Source organism: Hemicordylus capensis, chromosome 9 (genome assembly GCF_027244095.1).
Source record: "Hemicordylus capensis ecotype Gifberg chromosome 9, rHemCap1.1.pri, whole genome shotgun sequence".
NCBI lineage: Eukaryota > Metazoa > Chordata > Lepidosauria > Squamata > Cordylidae > Hemicordylus > Hemicordylus capensis.
The window spans coordinates 32,212,360-32,231,926 of record NC_069665.1 but is presented as its reverse complement, the minus strand read 5'-3'; the positions used below and the strand labels follow the sequence as shown (position 1 = coordinate 32,231,926).

At 48.6% G+C, this 19,567-nt stretch overlaps 1 protein-coding gene and 1 long non-coding RNA gene across 7 annotated transcripts in view; one reads left to right on the top strand and one right to left on the bottom strand.

Annotated features, from left to right (window-relative positions):
* ZFHX3 (zinc finger homeobox 3) overlaps positions 1-19,567 on the bottom strand; it is a 236,480-nt gene that overhangs the window by 119,996 nt on the left and 96,917 nt on the right. The window lies entirely within an intron of this gene.
* On the top strand, positions 13,336-16,171 carry LOC128334395 (uncharacterized). The gene is made up of 2 exons (XR_008311277.1): positions 13,336-13,455; positions 14,259-16,171. It is a non-coding gene; the product is annotated as an uncharacterized LOC128334395 (long non-coding RNA).

The following is a 19,567-nucleotide window of genomic DNA, read 5'->3' as shown; positions in this document are numbered from 1 at the left end:
GTTGTTCAAGGTGCCTCAAGACTAACATTGGGACCAATCTAGTATTTTCCCCCCACAGTAATGAGCTATCTGCTTAAAGGGTGGTTTCAGTCATCAGCAGAACCAAAGTTTATTTTAACTTTTATTCAATAAATCTGGATTGGCACCACAGATGATAATCGAATCTTGGTGAAGGGGTCTCCACCCCTTCGCCTTAACCCCCATCCCACCAATAATCAAGGCTTGCCTCGTTCTACATGAGTATGGAGCTTTGAAACAAACCTAGATTAAACTACAACTCAGACATCATGTGAGACCATGGTTAGGCCTAACTATGGTTAGAACTAACTTCAAACCTTGCGTTCATACCGCGGCTTGACTGCCCAAAATAAACCACATTTTGTTGACTTGCAGAGATTCAGATACACAAACTAAAATAAAGCATAGCTCTACATGGTGTATGAACCTGCCCAAAGTGGCCTTTTTTCTAAAGATATCCCAAATCCATCAATTCTCACAGTAGGCACCGCCAGTATCAACAACTTTGAAGTTGAACTTGAATTCTGTTTAATAGAATCAGACCTTTTTTCCTTTCTAAATAGGCAAAGGAAAATATGAAATTAATACCTCCGAGAGGAGATGTGTTTCCTATAGAAGCCTAGGAGAATGTGTTTATGAGCTATGGCAAATGTAAACCATTGCATTGCAGTCTGAGAATTGTGCTCACAAACTGAACACCAGCTTCAGTGCTCACACTGGCCACATTCACACAGAACTGCCAGTGCAATAGAGCTGTGGTTCCACTCCCTGCTTCCCCTGCTCTCCTCTCCTGTCTGAACCTGTCTGTGGGGGACTCCTCAAATGCTTGGGGGAATGCAACCTTTGTTAGAAAAGTTACCTTCTCACAAAAAAGGGAAAGAAGAGTACATTTTACAGAAGTATTTTAAAAATCAAATGCAGGCATTGATCATGTCTCAGCGCCCTGTGGGGAAGAGGCTGGGCGACTGCAGTGGCGGGTGGCCCTGAGGCTGGGCTTCGCTTGGAGATCCAGTACAAGAGCAGTTCTCTCCTTTGCTCAAGGGAAGCTGGTCTTGTGGTAGCAAGCATGACTTGTCCCCTTAAGCTAAGCAGGGTCTGCCCTGGCTGCACTTGGATGGGAGGCTAGAAGTGTGAGCCCTGTAAGAGATTCCCTTCAGGGGATGGAGCCACTTTGGGAAGAGCTGAAGGTTCCCAGTTCCCTCCCTCGCAGCATCTCCAAGATAGGGCAAGATTTTATAGGGCAAGATTTTAGAGGAGAGCTGGTCTTGTGGTAGCCAGCATGACTTGTCCCCTTAGCTAAGCAGGGTCCACCCTGGTTGCATCTGAATGGGAGACTTGATGTGTGAGCGCTGTAAGATCTTCCCCTCAGGGGATGAAGCCGCTCTGGGAAGAGCAGAAGGTTTCACGTTCCCTCCCTGGCAGCATCTCCAAGATAGAGCTGAGAGAGATTCCTGCCTGCAGCCTTGGAGAAGCTGCTGCCAGTCTGTGAAGATAATATTGAGCTAGATAGACCAGTGGTCTGACTCAGTATATGGCAGTTTCCTATGTTCTCTCCCGTAGGCCTCCAATCAGAGCCTGGAGGGAAGCCTTTGGCTGCCCAGGTCATCCAGGCACCCAGCCCTGAATGTAAAGAGTCCTAATCATGCTCCTCTGGGGTCAGCTGCTGCCTCTTTCTCCGTAATGTGTTCTGCTGAACTCGGCTGAAATCCAGTGCAGACTGCGTCGTCGTGTGGTGGCCTTGTCCCTCTTCCCTTCTGTTTCTTCATCCTGGGCAATGCCCTCTTCCCAACGGGGCATCAGAGCGTGTCAGGGCCGGGAGGACCACGGAGGTCTTCTCGTGCAAGCTTCTGCTCAGTGCAGGAAGCAGCTGCAGATGCCTGCCCAGCTGCTCTTTGGAAACCTCCAGCAACGGAGGAGGGCCCGCCACTGGAGAAGGCAGCCTGCCCCATGATCGGACAACTCTTGCCGTTAGGGAACCCTTTCTAAAATGTTGGTGGCTGATTTAATTGTTGTCAGGTGGTTTTTGTTTTTTTTTTAAGTAGGTGTTTTAATTGTTTTTTTTTTTAACTGCCTAGAGGTTTTTTTTTTTTGTAAGGAAGTATATAAATAAAAATAAATAAAATCTGTTTCCTTGTTATTTCAACCAATTGGTAATAGTCAACAATAACAAATATTTATATATCACTTTTCAACAAAAGTTTCCAAAGCAGATTACGTAGAGAAATAATAAACAAACAAACAAGATGGATCTCTGTCCCCAAAGGGCTCAAAATCTCAAAGGTCCTGCCTTCTGAAACAACAAATAACAAGTCTGTTCCTTCTTTTAAGTGTCAGCCCTCCAGTCCCTTGAAGACAGCCCTCGTCTCTCCTTTTAGTCTTCTCTTTGTCAGGCTAAACATACCCAGCTCCCTTAAGAGTTCCTCATAGGACCAGATTTCCAGACCCTTCACCATCTTGGTTACCCGCCTCTGAACCCATTCCAGTTTATCAATGCCATTCTTCAAATGTTTTGCCCAGAATTGGGTCCAGTATTCCCAGGGAGCTGTGACCAGCACAGAACAGAGTGGAGTGATTAATTATTGTGATCTGGACCCAATGTCTCTGTTAATGCAGCCTAGGACTGCAATGGCTTTTTAAGCAGCGGCATCACACTCCTGGCTCATGTTCAACTTCTTGCCCACTAGGACCTCTTAGCCACCAATCTTTCATTATCTGTTCCCACCTAGACAGACACGCCTGAGACTCTTCACAGGCATGGAAAGGGAAATAATCTTAAACAAATACATCTATCAAAGAATCATACTGAAATGGATGCATGCCCATTCTGGCAAACAACAAGTTATCCAGTCTATTGTGTGTGTGTGTGTGTAGGGTTATTTATTATTTACGGTCCACTTAGATACTCGCTGGCCCATTCTGCAACCTGTTCCTACAGCCAGTGGGAGAAAAAGTGCCAACCTTCTGTCACAGTGAAGGCTGCCTTAGGAACAGAGGAAGCTAGGCAGTAGCCTTCTACCGCGTCAGACCCCTGGTCCATCCAGCTCAGCAACTGACTGGCAGCAGCTTTGCCAAGATGTCAGACAAGAGTCTCTCCCAGCCCTACCTGGAGATGGAACTTGGACCAAAGTAGATGCTCGGCTACTGCACCCTCCAGCCCCTTCCCTGCCCTCTTGCACTTGGACACAGAAAGGCCCCGTTGGAAGCCATGTGTGTTCACTAATCACAAGAGAGTCACTACGGAAGATTCCCTCCAGACTTCTGCTGAGGCAGTAATAGCTTCAAGCATTCCCTAAGCAAGTAAGCGTCCAACTATTGCTGAGGTCAACTGACAGCATCTTCTCTTCAGAGCAGTGTGATCCGACCCCCCACCCCACCCCCGGCAACCTCCCATGCCCTCTGACCCTCCTTTCCCCAGGTAGCAGGGGTGGATGTGTGTCCCATCTGTAACTCCAAAACCATCCATGAGAAACACCTCACACACACACACACACACACACACACACACACACACACACACACCAAACATGATCTGTGATCAATATTTTTACAAGTCTGAAGGAATTCTAGCTCCCAAAGGGTTAATCTGTAGAAGCAAAGCCATCAAAGTGTTTAGTAAGCTAATGCTTTTATTGATGGGGAATGCCTGCCAGGTTCCAACAGGGAAAGCTCTGTGTAGGTTGCAAGGACAGAGGAGCCTAGGAAAAGGGCAGTCAAGCAAGAGCAACTAGCCAGGGAGGAGCTGTGCACAAGGGCCTTCCAGCCACCCTTTCCAGAGCAGCACCCAGAGCCCTCGGGCCCTCCAAGAGCAGTTTCCGGCCACAAGGCAGGCCTGTCCTTGTCTCCATTGCCAGGCACGTTCCTGCCTGGCAGCCCTTTGCAAAGCAGGCCCTGCTGCTCAGCTGGTCTCGGCCATGGCCCAGCGGTGTGCTGCCCCTTGGAAACAGCCTGCTTGCCTCCCCTTTGAGGTCGCTCCCTCCAGCGTAGGGCTGTGTGACACAGGAGGATTCCAGCTTACACACTCCGCGATGGGGAGCTAAGAAAGCACCAGGTGCCACCGCCACATGGCCATCTCTCCTGGGCGGTTAATCCAGGGCATGCCGGTCACGATGGATGCCGCCACTCCCACTCTCAGCAGCCATCTGGCTAGGGGGCTCTCTGTGGTGGGGAGTGCCCACGCTGGGCTTGAGGGGCAGCAGTCTGCTCAGAGAGGGTGAGCTGACATGGCTGTCTGGCGGCTGAGCTGGCCAGTTGTGGCCTGGGGAGACTGGCTTCACTGGGAACTGGCCAATGGCAGAAGGGAGGGAAGTGGCCGAGAGCAGAAAAAGAGACTTTCCAAGTTGGTGGAAAGACGTGCCCTGAGGCTGCGGAACCCCACTGGGAAAGCCGCTCACTGACAGACTCCTTGCAATGATGCAGCCACACGGTCCCAGGAGGGCGAGGCTGCTGCGCCTGGTCAGTGCCAGCATGGGAGACTGGTTGGGAGTCTCCCCCCCGACCCCAACACACACACACACACACACCATGTGCACCCCCTGGAGTGCCATCATGAAGGCAAGATAGGGTGGAAATGGAACCAAGGAGAGACACAAATTCCTCTTCCTCATATGAGGAATCTTGCTCAGGATTTGCATCACTGATTGAGAAACTGATAAAGTTATTAAAAAACACTGATTACGTTTTTATCTCACCCTCCTTCAAGGAGATCATGGTCTCCCTCGGCTGCCCAAGCTGTCCGGAACACAAGGAATAGTCCATGGACCTCATACTCCTCTTGGGGAGGAAACTGGAAGCACCGGAGGAGGTACATTGATAGCTATCCTCTTCGCTCTCTAGAGACCCCTTGAGGTCCTATCTGGGCACTTTCCAGGTTACCCGCTCAACAGCGGCAAAATGCTTCCGTTCAGGCAAATCACATTCAAAATGTAAATAGCAAAGTGCCCAGCAGGGGGGAGCAGTCTCGTGAAAACTAACCTGAAAAAACAGCTACCTATTTATGAAAGTTTTATCAATAAATTGCAGCAATTAAATCCAAAGCAAGGCATCGGAAATGTTAATGGCACCTTGGAACATAGGAACATAGGAAGCTGCCATATACTGAGTCAGACCACAGGTCCACCATCTAGCTCAGTATCGTCTCCACAGACTGGCAGTGGCTTCTCCAAGTTTGCAGGCAGGAGTCTCTCTCAGCCCCGTCTTGGAGATACTGCCAGGGAGGGAACATGGAACCTAGATGCTCTTCCCAGAGAGGTTCCATCCCCTGAGGGGAATATCTTACAGGGCTCACACTCCTAGTCTCCCATTCATATGCAACCAGGGCAGACCCTGCTTAGCTAAGGGGACAAGTCATGCTTGCTACCACAAGCCCAGCTCTCCTCTCTTCCCTGCTGTCAGTGTAGGGACTGTGGTGTCACAACACAGGAAGTGTGGAAGCACACTTCAGAGATACGCTGTGACCCCATTGCAGGGTCTGATCTGGAAAGCGCCCTGGGGCCACATGGGCAGGAGAAATGATGCCACTGTGCCTGCTGCTTTGCTGGCGGCAACTCCCCAGACTAGCCACGGAGTCCCCTGGTGTCCCGAATGTCCAAGCACCCCAACTCTGCTGCTGCTGCTGCTCCTCCCAAGGTGGGGGGCACTTACAGAAGAGGAGGATTTCTGAAGGTCACTGGGGCAACTGGCCCTGCTGTTACTGGCCCAAATATGGAGAACATTCTGGAAAAGCCATCTTCTTCACCAACATGGTAGGTATGCCCCTTGTGGCTAGGAAGGGCTACGTGCCAGTTACAACAGTGACCCCTCTGCTCAGACCCCTCTAGAGTCTGCTGGAGACCTAGAGAGAGAGTCAGCCAAAGGATCTCCCTGGGAACCCAGCAATACCCGGAAGGCTTCTTGTCAGCAGCCGGGCTTTGAAGAGGAACATTGCCAGGACCAGAATATCAGGATCTTCAGCTTCCTAGCCCACCTCACTGCTGAGCACAGGCCGGACAGGGACTTTAGTCATCATCCTGAATGGCTGTGGTGCTTGCTCAGTCCCAGCAGTTGACTGACAAGGAGATAAAACTGGACACACCAGCGTGATGCTGGCACACATTTTCCTTCCTGTAATTTGCATCTTCAAGGCTTTGATGCTGGCTGCCAGAGATGGTGACAGTTGAGGCAGGGGTGGGTGGGCTCTCACTTTATCAAGGGGGATTATTTCAACCCAAATTATTTTGCATTGTAAATTTTTTAATCCACATTAAACCCAGATTAATGCATGAAACAGCCTGATGGACTATTTACTGAATGCATACACACACTGCCAATTCCCACCCAAAGTAGTCTTTATCATGTTGAATTCTCAGTTTTGGCTAGCTGAAATGTTTCTAACATCCTGCTTCTCTTCAGCAGACTCAATTTCAGAGGCAATTTGAACCCCCAACAAATGTAACAGGAATTAATAATCATATACATCCTAAACAAATCTGGATTTGGGTTAGCCACATCTTGAGGTTTAGCAGGCAATGGGAAAATGCACAGAAGTGAAGGTAGCTCTGCTCCTAAGAGCTGCCCGAACCTGAAAATGGGCTGGAGGAGAGGAGGGAGGGAGGGAGCAGTCGAGAAGCAGCTGAGCAGTTCTGGCATGGTGGAAAGAGGGAGATAATATCCAAAGACTGTGTCTGGCCACAGGCTCAGGGGGCAAGGTCACACATGAAATGTGGGTCTCACAAGATTATTGGGCCCATTGGCTGGTGAAATTTGTTGGAACAATCTAGTCAGACTATAAAAATGCAGAGTCCTACTGCAGACAATTTTAGCTTCTGTCTAACGTTTTAGGAAATGAAGCAGAAATTGAGGCCTGGATCCAAACACCAGAGCAAACACGGTGCAAAGAGACAGCTCCGGTCCCCGCTACTCTTCCTGGATCCTCACCAGCAGCATTCAATTTCCTTGGAGAACACTCTTGGCTTAGTTAGAAATCCACAAAAATGGCACAGTCTGTCCATCCATCCATTTGTCTTAATTTTCATGCAGAAGGGGCAGAAATTAGAGGTGAATGAAGGGGGAAATAATTCTTGGGTGTGGCACTTCCCAGTTAACTATTTCTTCTGGTAGATTAGATATCCAGTTTCATGTATCCCTATTCATACATAAGGAAAACATTAAAAGGGCAAATAGTACATCTCAAGGCCTTTTATGACACATGGAAAATTCATTACTCCAGAAGTTGTTAGCTGGAAGAATTTTTGCGGGACTGTACACAGTTGTAAATGTCATGAAACTGACTCATCCATCGCAATCTCTTCTGGAAGAAAAGATGTGCTCCACTTGAGTGCAGAGTCTTTGTGGACTAGCCGGCCCATAGCACTAGCCTCCCTGGGGCAGGCACAGTTTGCTATAAGGGAGAGGGAGGAATGGAGTTCAGTACTGAAAAGCAAAGCAAAACAGGCCGCAATCCAGGAAGGTCAAGGGAAGTCAAGACTAGGAGATAAAAAAGCAGGTCAAAAACATAATGGTCAGTTCAGGGCACCAGGATCTGAAAGCTTAGGGTGCAATCATTTCCCCCCCACCTAAGAACGGGCCATGCTCAGAAAAAAGGTGGCCACCAGAAGCAGCACTCTGCTGAACTTGGAATACGAGACTGGATCATAGATACAAAAATCAAAGCTGTGTCTTGACTCTTGAGTTCAAGAAGAGGAAAGAACATTATACAAACCAGCCATGGCGATGTGATATTTGAAGTGTTTCTAAGACCAGTTGGGTGACAGCACCTCAACAATGTGACATCCACAGACAAGAAATGACCAGAAAAAGCCTTTCTCATAACTGTTTCATGTGTTACTTCCCCCAAACAGAACCAATGGCCCAACTATCGTGTCCTGAAATTAACCATGTTCCTTAGAGCAACTTGTGTAAAACACTACAGGCAGTTTCACAAGACTGGTGCCAAGTCTGCTTCTGGAGTGCATCCTCCAGGCATGGCGTATGACTTCTGAGCATTCTGTCCAACATTCTCCATCCAACTTCAAATGTTGGTTACAAATGTTGGGCAGATGTCAGGCAGATGCCAGGCAGAAGGTTCAGGGACCAGACTTTGGAGGATTCATGCAACATGCCCCCTGGAGCACACACTCCTTGGGAACTGGACTTTGCTGCCCTAAGAACTACAACTGGTTCAAACACCACAGAGCAGTAGCTCCGAGTTTCTGCCCTAAAAACAAACAAGGAGGCCCAGATGTTGACAAAGCTTAGTCAATCAGTTCCTCCACCATCACCACGTGTCTCACCTCTCTCTTCTCTAAAAATAATCACTTGCCCCGGTCCTGAGGCCAAGAGAGCAGCAGCTTTCCAAAAGAGGAAGACTGGAATGTTGAGTCCATGGAAGCCATTGCCACGGAGAAGCTAACACTGCACAGGCACCAGCGCTCCGTCTGTCCTACATGGCTTTGGATCAGTCTGCAGCCTGTTCAATCAGGACAAACATAGGGATGTTTGGAGCAGGCAGTGGTGCAGCAGGGCATGGAGTTGGGCAAGACACCTTTCTGAAATGAACCTGCAGTTCTCCCCCAGAATAGAACTCCCCCAGCTGATGATTTAGGAAACGGAACTCATAAGCACCAGGCCCCTCTGGAGCAGATTCTGGGTCTCGGTGCCCATCATCTGATTACTCTCAAGACATTTCCCAGTGAAAAGATTACAACCTATTTTTGAAAGAACCTTTCTGTTTCACCAAGAACTCTCACTTAAATCCCAGCCAGATTTGGGGGTCTGGTTTTGTCTGCTTATGCCAAGGAGGCTGGCAGGCTTCCACTGTCAGCCATCCACGCTGGAGTGGCACCTGGGCTTCCCAGCACTGCCACATTGTCAGCCCAAAGCAGCCCCTCAGAGAGCCAAATTAAAGCTAGCCATTAACAAACAGCATTAAGAACAATAAGAATGTTTCCACAGGCCTGCTTGGGAGCCAGGGGACAAAAAGCCACATTCCAGTTATTAAGGAGGATAGGACACCTGGAAAGTCTCAGAAGGGGGCAGAAGATGGTAGAAAAGACCAAATTTGTAGTAAACACTGCCAAGCCCACCACCTTTCTCCCCCTTAGAAATAGCCACAAAAGCAACTTCGGGTCTAGAGGAACAGAGAAAGCTGCCATATCGAGGGTAACGAGACTATATTAAGCCCCAAATCTCCTGGGCTGCAGGAAGGTGAAGTTCTTCCTAAGCCAACTTGCTTCTCTGAATCAGGGTTTTGCCGATTCACATCATTCTTGCCGCTTGGCCCCTGCCTCAAAAGCTGGAAAAAGGCAGAAGCCTGCAATCTAGAAATGCACAGACATTCCAGCTCCCCGTTTACACACACCCACACCCACACACAATGGGCATTCTTGCCTAGGAGATGCAAGGCTCAGGGTCGGCTCAGGCATCTCTGAATTGCCTTCCTTGGCAGAATCCTTGCAAGCTGCGGCACACGTGGGCCCTGATCCCCATGGCAGCTCTCCTCACCGACATTCTGTCCCACCACTCACTACCCCGCCTGCCCCTTCCCCTGAGCTTCCCACCAGTTGTCCTCCTGCAAGCAGGTTCTTGCAGCAGTGCCTTCAGGCTCCCACACCGTTGCTTATCTTCACAGCACCTGATACCCAGCAGTCTGCCTTTGGCCAGGGCAGCTGACTTGCCGGCTCCTATCGGGAAGAAGCAGGCTCACCCAAGAGCCGTTGCGGCTACTTTGGCTGCTCCAGAGGCAGCAGCTCAGCTTCATCCCAGGAGTTTGATCCAAGGGGAGGGGGTGGAGTTCATCTTTTCCGGCACCCTGACTGAGTCTGTCTCATAGGCAATGCCATCCTGTGTGGCAAGCCATGCCTAGTCCAGGCCTCTAGTAGTGAAAGCTTGCAGGCAGACATCAGCGGCTGGGGTGCTTCCGAGTGGGATGGAAAGGCTCACTTGTTTCTCCTCTTTTTTAATCACCCCAAGGAACTGTGGCAACCATCATGGATTTACACCAGCCATTTCAGTTACATATACAAGAATAAGTAACAAGAAAGAGATATTTGGAAATCCATCCATTATCTGGTTGCATTCTCCATATGGCCAGAACAAGAGAGAGAGCGGAAAAATCTGCCACTTGTCCCGCAAACCACATATTTAATCCATGTGCTTATGTCAAACTTAATTACTGCACATTTGGCATAAAATAACAATCCACATCCTTGGAGAGGAGAACTTAAGTAGTTAATACGTGTGATTGAGTGAAATTGCTTTGCCGAATGTTTATGGGAAATCTAAGACGAATGAAATGTGGTGATATTTTAACCATGTAGTTGCCAGTTCTGGGTTTCAAGCATGCATTTCCCCTGCCCTGACTCCAGTCTACATTACCAACTTGTTAAATTGGTTCTGGACTTGTGCTTTTATCAGCAGCATGACATGCAGAAAGGAAGCAGGCAGAACTCTCACGACATGCCGGGCTGCAGTTTGAAGTTGGCAGTCTTTGGAACAGGTCTTGTTATCTGTGGCTACTGTGGCACCCAGAGCCCCTCAAGGTTAAGTTCACCTTTAAAACCTCCTCAGAGGACTCCCTGCCCTCTTCAGATTCAGCTTGACAAATTGGAAAATGGACTGAACTCTCAGAGGCCCGGTGGGGTGGAGAGGCTGCATATAGCTTGGATGCATTTCGTAAAGCACTCAAAGCCAGTCACAGATTCAGAAGGGCAGTCTGGGTTGAGTGCAAGGACAGCACACGGAAGTGTGCAGGCCAAGAAGATGACAAGAGGGTTCCCCCAGAATGGTGCCTTGTCAGGGAAAGTTGGCAAGAGGATTTCCTGCAGTGTTTCTGTAGCCATCTGGCTAACATGGGCTGCCAAAGGCAAGCAAAAGCCACCAGCAGCTCCACCAGGTGGGAATCTCTCTGTGTGCCAGCACCAGAACAAGCTGCTGTTTTGGACTGCTATAGAAGTGAGGACATCTCCCAGCTGTGCAAGAACCTCTTGCTTCACATTCCTCGATGAGATCATTCTTAGGATACCCTTGCTAGTGTTGCTTGTGCACACACCCCCATCTGACCATGGGACAATCCATGGAGGCATCTAAGCTAGCAGTTCTTTGATTTGTATGTGCGTGTCTGTCTGTCTGTCTCTCTCTCTCTCTCTCTCTCACTGCAGTACAGGACCATTCAAGGCAAAGAGTGGATCCCCTCTCTCCTCCAAAATGCTTGGCAGGCTTTTGCATCAAGAATTGACATTTTTTGATGCATCTCAAGTCAACTTTAAGTGCTGCCCATAGCCTGAGAGTCGCATGATGGGTCTCAACTCCCGGCAACCAGACTTCAGTTCCTTACTCCCTGCACCACCCTGACAACTGGGCAGATGATAGAGCTGCAGGCACCAGCAGGGCACCACTGACACTGGGTGTCTACCTCGTTGACTCAGCAGCCATCAGGTGACCCAAAGACCCAATGGCACTTCAACCTGAAGTCTATAATTCCAAAGACCTCCTGTTCTAGAGTTTGAGCATATTTTCCCTCTTTGAATGATTGATTAAGTGCCGTCAAGTTGGTGTTGACTCTTAGCGACCACAGAGATAGATTCTCTCCAGGATGATCAGTCTTCAACTTGGCCTTTAAGATCTCTCAGTGGTGCATTCATTGCTGTCGTAATCGAGTCCATTCACCTTGCTGCTGGTTGTCCTCTTCTTCTTTCCTTCAACGTTTCCCAGCATTATGGACTTCTCAAGGGAGCTGGGGTTTCGCATCATGTGTCTGAACTCTGATAGTTTGAGCCTGGTCATTTGTGCCTTAAGTGAAAATTCTCGATTGATTTGTTCTATGATCCATTTGTTTGTTTTCCTGGCTGTCCATGGTATCCTCAAAATTCTTTCTAGAGTTTTCCCTCTAGAGATGTCTAACTGCTCAGCTAACTACCCTGCACCATATAGCACCATACCTATATACCCTGCATATATACCTATATACCATACCTATATACCCACCATACCTATATACCCTGCACCATACTACCCTGCACCATACCTCCACTCCCTACAGGCTGATCTGGGTGTAACTTAGTACCCAACAAAACCAAGACTATTGTTCAGTGTGTTAGAGAACTCTAAAGAGAAACAAGCAGTGGAGAAGACCATGTGTAACACAAGGCAGACAGTCAATTCAAGCCAGCGTGGTATAGTGGCTAGAATGCTGGACTAGGACCGGGGAGACCGGAGTTCAAATCCCCATTCAGCCATGAGACTTGCTGGGTGATTCTGAGCCAATCACCTCTCTCTCAGCCTAACCTACTTCACAGGGTTGTTGTGAAGAGAAACCTAAGTATGCAGTACACCGCTCTGGGCTCCTTGGAGGAAGAGCGGGATATAAAACGCAAAATAAAATAAATAAATTCTGTCACCATTGCGGGGTCCAATGGCTGAAAATGGGATGGGCATACAGATCTTGCAATGAGCTAATGCAGCCCATGAAATGGACCCTCTATAACACACACACACACACACACACACAGCATTACAGAGGCCATAGACACTTCTTGCCCACTTTTCTTCTTTGAGAAGAAACATTCTGCACACTTGTGAAACATTTCCACTGTCAACGAAAGGGAAGCTCAAGATTGTGCCCCATGACTTCGAATCGTTAGCAAGTCGGTTGACTTCGAATTGTCAACAAGTCAGTCGTGGCATTCTTGGCAGAGGGGAGAGAGCATTTTGCAGCACAGAGGGTGTGTGCTTGGGTTTGGCTCTCAGCCTGTCCCCTCTGCACAGAGAGGCTCTACCCCTGTTGCCCAGACCTGACGTTGCCCTTCCATCCCCACCAGCATGTGCTGGACTACTGAGTGGGCAGGAAGTCTCAGCTCTGTCTCTTTGGGTTCATACATCACCTTGCTGATATCAACCCAGAGCTCTCTGTCATGGCTCAAATACATAATAACAGCACATGACACATGACAGGAGGGAGCATATATAGAAACGGACTGTTCTGACAAGGAGAAAGAGCCAACCAATGGCCAAGGAATAAAACTGAATAGTTTGCTTCCTCCTTGCCACCAAAATGCTGAACGTTAAACACCTGACCCTTTGCCATCCTTTTATTGATTATGCAGACAGAAATCAGATGTCATTGTGGAGTCTTATTTCAGTCAAGCCCAGCAACAGCCAAGTTCGATGCCCACTTCCATTTTGGGTCTGAACAGTTAGTCCCTCTTCCCATGTCCACTGGAAATATCTGTCTCCTCTGATAGATCTGAGATTCCAAACAGAACTTTCCCATGCCACCATTCCTCAAAATAGCCTGTGTTCCTCAGTATTTATAGCAGCACAATTCTACTGGGCCAGTTTGTTTGGATTTCCACTGCTTTTGTGCGTAACTCACCCCACACCCATGGGCAATCTCTTCAGGCTTTTATTGATGAGGTGTATTCAGGTAGCAAAGACAGCATTCCAAATGGTAGCTGTACAAAAAAGGTATGGATTGGTTTGCATATTTACTGTTCTTGAAAGCTGGTTTTCTGAAAGCGGGGGGTGGGGGGGGGAGAGAGAGGGAGAGAGAGTGTTCCTGCTGTAAGTAGCTGGGACAATGAGAACAAGGCAGGCAGTATGCCAAGCAGGGGATGGCTGCCAAAACACAGATCATTAGCCTGGGCCAGCTATAAGCAAGGAAATGAGAAACAGATGTGGGAGAGCAAGGTTAGGAGTGAGGGCCTGTGGGTCAGTGACAGTCGTCCGAAAACGTTTCCCTTCTTCTTCAGCTGTGGCCTGATGGTGTCAAATGCCATGCTGACAGCCTTTGTTTCTCATGGCAGTCCGGCTTGCTTTGGCCGAAGGGGCTTTGCTGTTTCTCTTTCCCTGATGGGAGTTTTCAGGCGGAGGAAGGGAACAGACAAGGAAGCCTTTCCCAATTTTTTTTTCCACAGTGATGGAAAAATAACAGCCGTGTTTTGTATAATGCTCCTGAAATCCCTCACACTTCCCTGAATAGCGGGCCTGGATTCTGACTGGTCTGCAAGAGAAGAAAGGGCTGAGTTGTGCGTTCCCGAGTCGTTCTTGCTGTTCTTTCTTAAATATAATTAGATGCGCCTCATTACCTCGTACTGAAGGCCTTTTGTACTTTACCAGAGTTGTGCTTCCTGAAAGCCATGGCATGTCACAGCTTGTAGCATCCACTCGCATTTTATGATATGACCTATTTGTTTTTAACCACTTTTACATATTCTCTATGTGGATTTCAGACCATGTTATTTACAAATTGTTTTGTTTTTCTCCCAAAGTTGCAGATTTGCCAGCACTGAAAGGGAAGGAATCTGAAACGCCAGCTGCTCTTTTCAACTCCCACATCTCTCACTCGCTTGCTCACTCCCTCTTGGGCAAGTGGTTGCCACGCCAGGCCCTTTCCCTCCAAGGGCCAAGATTTGCCACCCTTTCCAGAAAGAGGAGGAGGAGCAGCAGCATCTGGAGGGGGAAAGAGCTCTGGTGGGCATGCAAGTTCTTCTTCTTCCTGTCCAGTCCTGGGCAGCGAGAAGCCTCAGGCAGCAGGACCTAGGAAGACGCGGCATCTACTCCTGTTCTTGACTCCATCCCCAGATCACCACTGTGGAGCAAATGAGCCAACCCTCCATAAACCCTGCGTATCTTCTTATGACTTCTGCTTATCTGCATGTTATATGAGACCACCACATTGAAAGTGAAGCGTAACAGCAAAGGCTACCCATCTGGATTTGTACCTACACAGAAAGGGGTCATGCAAGGAGGTGCTCTGGCTCCTTTTCTCTTTAACTTTTATATCAATTTTTTTTATTCTTCCTCTGGACAATCCTGATTTCCACCCACCCAAGCTAGCAGGCAGACCCATTCTTATCCAACTTCATGCCTAATGCAGCTATACAATCTAGGACTGCAGTCGGTGTGGAGAGAGCACTGCCAAGACTTACACAGTTCTGTGATGAGGAGTCTTTCGTTATAGATACTAAAAAAACCTAAGGTTAGGGTATTATTGTCAAAAGACCTAAGGGACATACATGGCAAATGGAGGGGAGTAGGACTGAGCAGGTTAAGCGTTAGAAGTACCTGAGAGTAGTATTTTGAGGCAATGGTACATGGGCTGTGCACAATGGGAATGTGCCATGGCAAATGTGCAGAGGTGCACATCTGACATATTGATTTTTTTTTTCCATTCTAGAGGGGGTCATTTTGTCCCAGTGGCTGCCAAGGTATACCAAGCCAGAGTATTGGAGCAATTGTTATATGGAACTCAGATCTGTTCCATCTGTAACTACAAACCCATAGAAGTGTTCAATCTAGATTCCTTTGTGCAATTTTCCAGGTGCCTAGACGAGTCTCATATGCCATCCTATGCTTGGAGGCAGGTTGAACCAGAGTTGAGGCCAATGGGCAGCTTCACGCATGTAGTTATTGGCTTAAACTGCATTTTTGCCATCAAGGCCTTGCCCCCACCCACCCCGGTCCTGAAAGAGGAGTTCCACTCCAAGTGGTGTAAGAGCCTTTATGATAAATTGGGTAGCTGTGGGCTTTCACCACAGTTTCTACTTCCACTGGGATATGATGTTGTCAAAGGGACAATTAAACAAGACATAGCATTGTTACATTTATTGTAGTGGGTAGTATACAAATATGTGTAATAAATAAATAAATAAATGCATACTGTACATACAGGCCATGGAGAAGCAATCAGGTTGACGTTACTACCTCTAGCAGCATTGCAGATGGCTTTTGTGTACCAGCCGGCTGCGAACCTCACAAACCTGACTACCTTAAATCAGAGGGTAGCTTTTTCACTGGCACCGTTTTGGAAGGCAAACTTAAGAGAATACCCCTCCAGAACCGGTTATGTCCATGTGGTGTGGGTAATACTGAGTCTACTACATTAGTCTTTTTCTATTATTTATTTTACAGAGATATTCGCACTGATTGAACTCTTTTTAAAGAATATGCCAGGCAGATTGGATGAAGACTATGTTCCTTTCCTTTTGTCAGACCAGTATGCACCCATCACAGTTGGGGTGGCAAGATTTTCTGCCGCAGCATGTCAGCGGAGACAGGAATTATTTGACTAATTAACAATTGAGGCTTCTGCATGTTTATGTCATGATGTTTCTACCACCCAGCTTTGTTGTTTTGACTTTTAATTGCTGATCACTGACTGTAATAAAGTTCAATTCATTCATATTGTCCTATTCAAATGGTTGTCTGCCACAAGCGGCAGTGTGGGGCAATTGTGGGGCTGGGGAGAGCAACATAGGAACATGGGAAGCTGCCATATACTGAGTCAGACTGTTGTTCTATCCAGCTCAGTATTGTCTACACAATCTGGCAGCAGCTTCGCCAAGGTTTCAGGCAGCAATCTCTCTCAGCTCTATCTTGGAGATGCTGCCAGGGAGCAGGATTGCTCTTGGGTATATTTAGCAGGACATGTGCTCAGAGATGCCAGCGCCCTTGACTCGCTACTGTTGGGCCATGGGGCTGCATCTAGAGCCTCGTTCTGGAGGACTGTGCTCACACACAGACAATGGAGAGAACATACGGAGGGGATTTCCCAGTGGCGTGGTAGGAGGTCACTGGCTTCCAGGGGTCAAGTGAGGGGTGGCTGGGTCAGCAGCAGCAGCCCTTTCAGATCCATAATGCCAGAAGCCATGGAGGGGATCATCAGACCCTGAAAGAGTTGCATCTACAGGCTTGACAATCATGAGACCAAACAAACAAGCAAAGCAAAGCAAAACAAAACCCCTACATGGTTATCCTTGCCTCCAGAAGTCTAGTATCGAAGCCATCACACTTCCAGATCTGTCTCTGCAAACTGAGGCCCCAAAACAAGGCCATTGCCAGAAATGTTGTGAAAGAGAGTGGGGACATGGGGGCAGGGGTGGGGGGAGGAATCAGTGCAGAACCTTTGGTACAGGTTGCAGTTTAAATAGTCAGGTACCCACTGCAATTGGCTAGAAGACTGGAAAGCAGGCTTGGGCTGGCTTCTTTGTGAGCACTGGGTCAGATTATCCGGCCTGCGCTTGTCCTGTTCAGTAGATGGAACGTTCAGGGAAGGGGTCTGGAATCTCTCCGCCCCACCTCACAGAGTCCCCTTAAGCCCAGTTGGGACTCTTGGGATCATTTCTGTGCCGCCCATTCCACATTTCAGGGTACAGAGAAAATGCACAGGGCAGAGGCCCAGCAGTCCTGGTGAGCAAAAAGCAAAGAGATGTGAACTTGCAAGGAAAAAAGAAGGGCCTTGGGGACCCAGGGAGAAACCTCAGCAGCGCAAAGGCTTCTCTGTGTCACTGGAGCCTCTTGTTCCCAGTCCAAAGTTTCTGTTTTGCAATCCTGCTCTCATCAGGAGTGCTTGGAACTGGCAAGCACCTCTGCAGGTGGTCCTCAAGTGGCACAAGTGGCACGGATCCTGGGACAGGCATGGGTGTGGAAGGCCCCTGAAGGTGGGATGCAGGGCCCCTCCCCTGCTTGGACTTCCCGTATGGAAGTGGGCGAGCCACGCAGCTGCACCAAGCAGGGAGGGAGGCCGCAGAGCCCAGGAGGTTGCTGGGCCTCCAGAGGGGGGATGAGAGCTGGAGCCAGGCATGGGACTTCCTCTGCTTGCCCTCCTTGCCTGGGCTGCTGTACATCTATTTAAAAATCATCTATTTATTCAATTTTAAACATCCAAGAGCTAAACATGAGCAACTGCTGCAGGCCAGACAGCTGCTGAAGGCACAGCTACTGGGGCAGGTTCCAGAGTTAATAAGCTGACCTTGATCAGGTCTGGGCATCAAAGTCTTCACCCCAAGTAACCCTTGTAAGCAGTTACTGCAGTGGAAATTGTCCCCTGCTGTACAAGAAAAGTCCTGCAAACACTGCCAGTTTTCACCATCACAAATGATGCTATTGTTTATAAAGCTGCACTAATTCATGTCTGGGGAAACAAAGTAAGACCTATGTTTTCAGTTCCTCCTTATTGGATATCTCTAGAGCCCCTGCCCACAGTTTCTACACACAAAAGGAGAGGGCGGGGGGGAGTAAGAATTCTGCTTCTGCAACCACACAAAAAGACAGGCTGTGATTACACAGAGCAGACAGTCTCCCCCAAATCAACAGGTCAGTTTAAGTCCAATCTATACCTTGGGAACTGGAGGCCTGCAGGAATTCAACCCCTGCATGAAGCCATCTGCAGAGGGCTTCCAAACTCAGCAGCAGCACTCTGAATCGTGCCCAGAAGCAAGCTGCTAACCGAGGCAGCTCACTGAGGACTGGTATCAGATGGTCTCTGGGTCTTGATCAGTCCTTAGGACCCTAGCAACCACATCCTGTATTGGCTGAAGCTTCCAAAACGTTTTCCAACGCAGAGTACGTTTCAGTAATCTCGTCTCGAAGCAGTGAGTGCATAGATCACCACAGCCAGGTTTGACTGAGACAGAAACTGACACCGCTGAGGCAAACACACACACCCCAGGCACCATGGACACCTAAATGTCGGCCAGAGGTTTTCAGACAGTGGCAATTTCCTGCGAGAAGACCTCCAAGGCCCCTTCTAGTGATAACATTAGAAGATCCTATGATTATGGGGAGGAGAGCTGTCTGGTGGTAGTGAGCATGAATTGTCCCCTTTGCTAAGAGGGTCCACCTTGGGTTTCATTCATATGGGTGCCTACATGCGACTGCTGTAAGATCTTCCCCTTAGGGGATGGGGCCCTCGCTCAGTGGAAGAGCATCTGCTTTGCATGCAGAAGGTCCCAGGTTCACTCCCTGGGAGAACCTCCAGGCAGTAGCGGCTCGTGAACGCGCTGCTGGGGGGGAGATGGGAGGCATCTTTAAGGGAAAAGGAAGTCACTGCTTACCTCCGCAATGTGCCACCCAGCAGCCCCTGCCTCGCGGAATCGCTGCCACCACTCACCTGGCCGCTGGTGGGGGCTCGGCTCCATTTATTACTACTACTACTACTACTACTACATTTTATATCCCACTCTTCCTCCAAGGAGCCCAGAGTGGTGTACTACATACTTAAGTTTCTCCTCACAACAACCCTGTGAAGTAGGTTAGGCTGAGAGAAGTGACTGGCCCAGAGTCACCCAGCTAGTTTCATGGCTGAATGGGGATTTGAACTCGGGTCTCCCCAGTCCTAGTCCAGCACTCTAACCACTACACCACGCTGGCTCAATAGACCACACCACAGATAGAAGGCTTGAGTAGCAGCAAAGTGGCAGCAATTCCCGCTGGTTACCACGCCCTGCCATGGTGCCACTTGGAAGAACAGCCCATTAACCCTCATATTGTGAGCCCTGGATCATCACTTTGCCACAGCATAATATGCACAATCACTATTGCAGGAGATATCTTGACTGCCCACTATCCTTGAAGAGATGCTGAAAAACTTCAAAAGCCCTTCAAAAGTATATGATGAGCAGCCAGACAAGATGGGGAGCCGACTTCAGTTGGTCACAAACTCGCTCTTGGCTTTCAGAGCATGTTGGACTGCAGACCATTTGTCACAAATTCATATTTATCAGACAGAAGAGGAACAAAGTCCATTGAACAAAGCAGGTGCAGCAACATACCAGAATTGTTTTAGAGATGCTGTGAA